The 8,971-nt window shown below is 34.4% G+C and overlaps 1 pseudogene; it reads right to left on the bottom strand.

Annotated features, from left to right (window-relative positions):
- Positions 1-1,178: 1,178 nt before the first annotated feature.
- On the bottom strand, positions 1,179-5,468 carry LOC148803847 (putative disease resistance RPP13-like protein 1; annotated as a pseudogene).
- Between the last annotated feature and the right edge of the window lie 3,503 nt (positions 5,469-8,971).

An 8,971-nucleotide genomic window follows, 5' to 3' on the forward strand; every position in this document is an offset into this window, starting at 1 on the left:
CAGGAACCCAACATGGGTTGGTTTCATCTTGCCACATGTCAAACACAACTAAAAACATGATTGAAAGCCTATCTTCTATATGAAATTATGAACAACAAGACTTGCATCTTCCAATCTGGAAATTCAATCTTATTCATATTTTAGTTTGGCTTTAAAGCTTAGATTTTGATAATCTCCGCTTGAATTCCAAGCTAGTATCTATGTTTAATCAAGGAAAAGTTAAAGATATACTGTTTAAGGGACAAGATTCCCATATGACTCAAGAGTCAAGGACCATGATGAAAATGGCAGAAGCTGTAAAGGACTACTCCATATCTTCTTATTTTGTTTTATGCTTCTCATCTTTGTAACAAAGTTATTTCAGTATTCTTAAATCATATATGAACACTATTCTAGCTAATCAATATCTTCCTAGACTCACTTCTAGGTCATAGTCATCCTACATTAGTTTGGTATCAGAACAGTCAGTCTTATACATTATTTGGCATTAGAGCAAGTGATTGCACATCAATTTGTATCGGAGCAGTCAACCTTAAATAAATTTTCTCTACCAAAAAATAAATAAATAAAAACCCTACATAAATTTCATGTCAAATCAAGCTGTCCTACATCAATTGGTATAATAACAGGTTATTTTATATGCTCAGCTCAACTTATTTACAGCCCTTTCTTAAGGTTCATATCCATCATGCTTCACCAAAATTAATTCTTGCCGATAACTAAAGTCTATGTCTGGTTAATCTTTTGTAGAAAGATCAACATATCTGTCATCCCATTGGCTATTTAGCATATTCTTGTGGATTGCTACAAATAGTATATAACCTATTTTGTCGATGCAAACAAATTTTGTTCCCTAAAGCTATGAAGAATTGTAATTTCAAATCCGATGCATTATGCCAAAAATTACAGTATTTTTTATGCAATCAAGTTCTCTCATCAAGAAATGTTCAGCTTTTCCTGAGTTATTTTGTAAGCTGCATAAAAAAATGTGGTGAACACGCCCACCCTTTGAAATAGAAAATTAACTGGTATATTCGTTTTTAATAGGGTATTGCTGAATTTTCATTGGGTATTGTCTTTTGTTCTTTTATCGGTCATTAACAAAACAAAAATCTTAGCCTTTTGAGCTACTGTATGGGCAGATTGAGTTCTCTCTGTGTTTGCTTCTGTTCCTACAGTTGATCCTAAGAAGTGTGACACTTCACCAGCAATTCTTAGTGTAATTAATTATAATATTATAATGAAATGAATACTATTTTGATAATTTTTGGTTTGCAACCCTAATAAATTTACCAACCCATTTCCTTTGATCAATTTAATAAGGTATTACTGCAAGAAATTAAGACAATCTGTTGTAATTGATCAAATGGCTCTAACAAGTATTATGTATTTATCAAGTGTGGAGGCTGCTGGCCATCTATTTGTTCTTTCAAATAATGCAACACAGGCTTAGACACACAGTTCTAATTTGGTTCTAAAACTGGATGGTGTTTGTCTTTTTGATCATGAGATAATGTGTTGTTTTACTGTTTTAAGATAGATCTTTGCAGAACTGTGAGCGTTGATAAAATTTATTTTATATATAAACCAGCAGTAGTTAGTTGTACATTTTTCTTGGCATTGTAAACCATTAATCTGGAATATTCAGTCAACCCAGTTGGATCCCCATCTGTGACTGTCAGCCTTTCACACAATGCACTCCAACAACAAGACATGGGCAGTCATTTCTTACCTCTGTTTTCCTTTCAAGCTCATAACTGGTTTATGAGATCTTTTGCTCTAAACGCCTCTTTGTTTTCTATGAGAAGTGAAAACTTAAAATCTCTGCTACAAATTTATTGAAACACCTTGATATTTTGTGTCTTTTTCCATGTTCTAAAAACAGAGTAGGTTATTTTACTTACCTGGAGCTGGAATGTTACAAAGAATAGAGTCGTATTGTGGGAATATGAGCAATCTTAGGCCAGTCTTCTTCTCCCTCTTGCAATCGACTTTTTATTTCTTCAGGGCACTGCCAAATAGTCAAAAGATTGGAGGCTGCTGGGCAGTTTCTCCTCAGAAACAGACTTGGTATTTTTAGACCAATAGATAGTCAATTCTTGGAGAGAGGTGAGCTTGTTCAGTCCTTTGGGCAAGAAGGATTAGAGACTGGATCTATAGATCTTCAATTTGGGAAGAGAAGCAAGATCTTGTAACCCAACACCCTCCTCCAAAACAGGTGTCATTTTATTGGTCCACTCGATGATCAATTCCTGGAGTGATGTGAGCTTGTTGAGTTTCTTGGGCAAGTATACTAGACTTTCACAGCCTCTAATTTCCAATCTCCGAAGAGAGGCCAGAGTTTGTAACTCTGGCAATGATTGAAGCATATTGCAATTGTTGATTTCCAAATTCTGAAGAATAGCAAGATCTTGTAATCCCTCTGGCAATGACAAGAGGCTTTGAAAACACCAAATTTCAAGTGTTTCAAGTGTTTTTGCCAAGGACAACAACATTGCTGGGGGTAGGAATGTTGAATTTGGAAAATTACGAATCTCCAACTTGGACAATGAAAGGAAATTATGCAGCCAACTCAATATTCTCCCATCACAATTTGCTAACGATAGACTAGAAGCTGATGGAAGCATCGGCAGAGAACTCAACATAGAACATGCCCTAATGTCTACTTCTTTCACAGAAAGAAGGAGATGGGGCAACTTCACTAAATAGGGACAACTTCCAATGAAAAGCTGTTTAAGGAAAGGAAATTCACCTTCCTCTGCTCCCCACCATTCCTTCAAACTTTCCATATTCCGAAGGAATAGACTCCAACATTTGAAATCCCATGTTATTGTTGTTGTTGCTATTATCTCTGTACCCATAAAATTCCTTACCTATATATTCCAATTCTTTCATATCAGATATATACAGGTAATTCAGTGAAGGTAGATTCCCAAAAGCAGGGAAGAATGTGCAATTTTTGCAACCAAAGAGATGTAAATGGGCCAACATAACCTAGCACTGGAATTCCTTCATCATCCAGTTAGGAAAACATAATCCACCATAATGACTTTAAGTGAGACCCTTCAATTTTGTAGAAGGTTGTAGGCTCTCATGTACACCTTCTGCACTTGCTTTGTTTCCTGCAACATTTCCATCACAATATCTGCTCCAATTTAACCCTAACGTAGTGATTTGATACTTATTCATCAGGTTAGCTCCTTTGGCTTCCTCAAAATTAGCTACATTCTCTAACCCCAAAATATACAAGATTTCTCTAACATGACACAGGTCTTTCAACTCTCCTATTGTGCTTCTGCTGTTTTCATTCTTTCTCACAGTGAAGTAATGCAATGTTTTCAGAAAATGTAATCTTCCAATACCTCATTGAGTGAATTTATCCCACATATTGTACCTTCCTGTCCTGCTATCATCATCCATCTCTATGTGTTGGAGGCTAATTAGGTTTCCCATGTTTTCAGGAAATTCATCAAGCTCACAACCTTTAATCATCAATATTTGCAAATTGTAGATGTTGCACAATGACTCAGGTAACACTTTTAAGGCCAGTCCAGTTAAGGTTAAGCAACCTTAAATGTTTCAAATTACCAATTGAATTTGGCAAACTATTGAAACTATTAATTCCACTCAAATCCAACACACGTAGGCATACAAATTGTTCAATTAAGCGACGAGGACCATGTAAGATATCTTACTCCTTAAGAAACCAACTTCTTTCAAACAACAGAAGTGTCGATAAACCCTTGTATTTGTATAATTCCATTTCCATTGACTCTAGTTGGAAACTAACCATTGATATACGATGAACATTTTCAGAGATGATGTTATGTGACTTGCCTTTCTCCAATCTACAATACTGGTCTTTTGAAACTAACTCTGCTAAATCATGCATGAGATCATGCATTACGAATCTGCTTTCATCAATATCTGAGTACTTTTGGAAAAAGGACCTATTCAACAATTCATCAAAGTATTTGCTGCCAAGGTCTTCTATAATGTCAACTTGTCTGGATGGAATAAAACCTTCCGCTATCCAATATAGGACCAGAGTTTTCTTATCAAATCTATAGTTTTTAGGAAACAAAGAGCAATATGCAAAACACAGTTTTAAATGTGCTGGAAGTTAGTGATAACTCAGGCGCAAAGCTGACAAAGTCTCATCTCCTTCTACCTCCCACATTTCACTTTTCAAAATTAAATCCCATTTCTTCACTTCTGACTCATTGCATAGAAGTCCACCCAGTGTATTTATTGCTAGGGGCAACCCTTTGCATTTCTCAACTATTCTCTTTCCAATTTCTTCTAGTCTCGGATCTGTGCCAAAATCCTCATCATCAAAGGCCTTTTTCTTGAACAACTCCCAACAATCTTTGTTTGGTAAAGTTTCAAATCAAGAGTTTTTATAGCACCAGTAATAATCTCTTTCCCCTTAGTACATCTCAAAGTTCACATTGAAGGGCATTCCAGGTGATGAGGATTTATGATCAACACTCGATATGTCATCAAGCACAAGTAATAATCTCTTTCCCCTTAGTACATCTCAAAGTTCACATTGAAGCAGGTCTAAGTTTCTGATATTGCATTCTTTCCTAGTAACAGACTAGAATTTTACTACTTAACCTTAAGGCTATGTTTGGTTTGAAGGAAAAGGTAGGGAAAGGAAGGGAAAGACAGGGAAACCAATACAAGGTTTGTAAAGGTTTCTCTACCTTTCCCTTCCTTTCCCTACATTTTCCTTCAAACCAATCATAGCCAAGCATTAAAATCTTCAGACACAAACCCATGCCCTCATTTCAAAATGTTTTACAACACTTGGATGATTGTAGATAAGTTGAGCAAGCATTGTCTTGCCAATACCTCCAATACCCACGATAGAAATAACAGAAATTTTCTTGTTGTCTTATTGATCAGATAACAATATTTTCATCATCTCCTTTTTATCTTTCCCCCTGCCAAAAACATCAGATTCATCAACACAGGAAATACTCTCCTGACGTTTGTCTAATGAGGAAACAGCTTGTAGTCTTCTTTCCTTCTCGTCTAATTCCCATTTATCTGAACTGATCAAATTGAGATAATTGGGTTTGATCTCCTCTTCAATCTCAACCAGCTCTTTTGTCAGATCAGTTTTGACACTTGGGATCTCATATTTATGCAATATTTGTTGCTTGTTGAAAGAAAAGTTGATATATTCGTGTACCTTTCTCCCCGCACCGGTCCTTGAAATGCTCCAATTGTTCTCATCTTCCAGACTCTGTCGGTGAGATTCATAAATGAACTCGTCTATTGTATAAGTGGCTCTATAAACCACATCCCTGATCTCTCTAAGGAAAATCTTCAAGCATGTATCCTTCATTTGCATCTCCTCTGCAATACAAGCCATTTGATAAATCAGTGGAGTATTTTGGAGAGGTCTCTCGGATACCTTCTTTGCTGTTGGACGACGGATGAAGAGGAAAGTATGAAATCTTAACTTATAAATGGAGATTTATCATGCCAGTTGATTGATTGGTTCTGAGTCATTCAACCCCCTTTAATATTATTTTTAAATGAAATTTTAATTAACTTTAAATAAATAAAAATAATTATAAAAGCTAACATTTTTATTAATTCCACTAATAATTAACAATTATATAGGAATGTGACAACGGGATGGGTTTAGGGTAGGGCATCCCATCCCTTTTCCTGCCCCATAGTTAAGACACTCTACCCCATCCCCGCCCTGTCCTCAGTGTCATGTGGGTTCAGGGCAAGGTAACCACTCCTCAATGTCGGGCGAGTTCAGGGGCAAGGCACCCCACTCCTCATCAAGGATGGAGAATCCTCAAATTTCTTTGCCTTGTCCCCAATATTGGGCGGGTTCAAGTAGAGGTGTAAATTGGGTTGTGTTAGGTCGGCACGACAAAACCCGCATGTGGCTCGCACAAAGTGTGAGTCGTGCCGCACTGGCCCACGAGGTATCCCGGACCGTGCCTCCCTCTAGGATAATTTGCGGGGTCGGTTTGGCACGGCCCACGGCTCAAGCCCGCACGAATCTGTGCCGTGCCGTGAGCCGAGCTGATCCATGGGCTGGGCCTTGGGCCAAGCCATGCCCCACACCAAGCCAAGCTCAAGGCAAGGCACTCCACTCCTCATCAAGGATGGAGAATCCTCAAATTTCCCTGCCCCGTCCCCAATATTGGGCGGGTTCAAGTAGAGGTGTAAATTGGGTTGTGCTAGGTCGGCACGACACAACCCGCATGTGGCTCGCACAAAGTGCGAGTTGTGCCGCACTGGCCCACGAGGCATCCCAGGTCGTGCCTCCCTCTAGGATAATTTGTGGGGTCGGTTTGGCATGGCCCACGGCTCAAGCCCGCACGGACCTGTGCCGTGCCGTGGGCCGAGCTGGTCCGTGGGCTGGGCCTTGGGCCAAGCCATGCCCCACACCAAGCCAAGCTCAAGCCAAGGCACCCACTCCCCGTCCAAAATTTTTAAAATTGGATCGGATAAGGAACCGCTCTAGGGTTGAACGGTCCGACTGTTCAGTCCGAACGGATGACCCACTTTGACAAAAAGAAATAAAAAAATTAAAAAAACAAAAAAAGGCCAAAAATTGTTATTCGGGTTGATGGTTCGACCGCCCAGGTCAACAGTTTGCTAACCAAATAAACGGTTTTTGGACAAAAAGTGGTTTTGAGGTGAAACGGTGTCTAGTTCCCAATTTTTCCAAACTAACCATTTAGTTTGATCCAGTTTTGAAAACATTCTTCCCGTCAACCCAATATTCAATTTGACAATAGAAATGATCAAAAGGATATATTGAGTATCAACCACATGGTAAATATCTAAAAGTAGACTAAATTGTCTTTAATATTCAAAAATGTATTTTTATGAAAAATTTGGAATACTTATTGAACTTATGTAATTTTGAAAATTTATTCAAATTTATTTAAATTTTTATTAAATAAATTATTTTCTTTTTAAATGGTTTACTTACAAAATTATACTAATTTATCTTAAAATTTCTAATATAAACTAACCAATAATTTCCTTTTTCCCATATTATACTAATTTATCTTAATAATTTGTGTAATTATTTGTTCAAATTATAGCTTTCCACTTCCCATAGTCATTTATCTTTAATAATTTGCAATGAAAATTACATAATTTTGCAATGGTTTTCCAAAATCTATCAAATGTAATAAATTTTCCTAATTTTTTCAAAATATTCTAATAAATTTTAATAATTATTTAATACATTTTAAATAAACTTTCAAATACTTTATATCTTTTAATTTCAAAAATGTTATTTTTCGAAAATGTAGTTTTATGAACATTTTTGTAAAATTTATTACATTTTTGTAACTATGGGGATTTATTGAAATTTTTTAAATTGTTATTAAATATATATTTTTATTTGGTAGTTTACTAACAAAATTGCACTGATTTATCTTTTATTTTTCAATATAAATTAATTAATAATTTTACTTTCTAACATTATAATATTTTGTTCCCCCATTCGTATTTGGTTATTAGTTATAATAATAACAATAACTAAAATTTTACACTTTTTGATAATTGTTAAATATAATTCTCAATTTTATAGTAATTAGTTAAAGAATTTTCAATTTCTATAAAATGTTGTTATGAGTTAATTAATAGCAATATTTACTAATTTTTGGTAGTTTACTAACCGTACTAATAAGAATATTTAATTTTTGGTAATTTACTAAACGTATTTATTAAATTTTGGTAATAACACTATTTAATACTCATTGAATATGGGTGGGATTAAATATTAACCATATTTAACTATTTATTAATTAATATGAATATTTTAAATGAGGAAGAGTGTATATAGATTGGGGGGATGCCTTTTAGGAATTGATTAGGGAGTGGGGCAACATTATACTTTCCTATTGGTTTAAATCAGATACATTAGGAGAGAGATTATAGGAATATTTTTAGGTAATTGGGTTACATGGCTTAATGGGAGTGGTGGGAAGGGGGGAGGAAAGAAAGTCAAAGAGAATGCAGGGTGGGGATAATGGAGCCAGGAGAGTCATGGTGACGTGCGATGCAGGGGCTTTGTTAAGCGAAAGTTAAACAATAGAAATACATAAGAGTATATAATTGTTTTATATTTTAACTTTTTAATAAACAATTCGATCAAATTCAACCCAAGTTGATCGGTTTTCTAGTATTTTAGATCGGCTTTGGTTTAATAAATATATATTAATATTTTATGTTTTAAATTTAGTTTTTAATACGGGAAAGTAGGAAAATTCCTATATTTCTTAGTCTAAAATATTTTATATCATAGATATAATTTTTGTAATTTATTTTTTAATAATATCATTATAACTTATGAAATTTAAAGTTAATTTTTAAGTTTAAATCTTTTGAACAAATAAACTAAACCGAAAATAGACCCAAATTGATACAACCCGAGTTGGTGGATTTTCACTAATGGTCAAGCGGTTTCGAGTGACAAGCTACGGACTTGACCAGACCGATTTGGTTAGCAAAACAACCTGCAATTGAACTGAACCAATCATTGAACACTCCTAATTTCAACTAAATTTATAGTCTAATCTTTAATAAATAACAATAATTTAATCTCCAATAATTATTGAAAATTTATAGCAAGCGTACACAATCACTAAAAATAAGTTTATAATGAAAATATAATAGATATATAATAAAAATACAATAATTACAAAAAATAATAAATACTGAAAATATACCAAATTAGTCAATGAATAGTGTAATATCAAATAATAGTTTAATATCTAATAAGTATTAATCTATAATATAAAAAATATATAATTACTAAAAATAAATTTATAACAAAAATACAATAAATACGATAAATTAAATTTCAAAAGTTAAATAATAGTTGTTAAATCTCCAATAATTATTGATAATTTTCTATTAAATAACAAAATAAAAATAGATTTATAAATAATTATTGAAAGCATATTTATAAAAA

The sequence above is a fragment of the Nelumbo nucifera genome, chromosome 1 (assembly GCF_055504915.1).
Source record: "Nelumbo nucifera cultivar China Antique chromosome 1, China Antique-T2T, whole genome shotgun sequence".
Taxonomy (NCBI): Eukaryota; Viridiplantae; Streptophyta; class Magnoliopsida; order Proteales; family Nelumbonaceae; genus Nelumbo; species Nelumbo nucifera.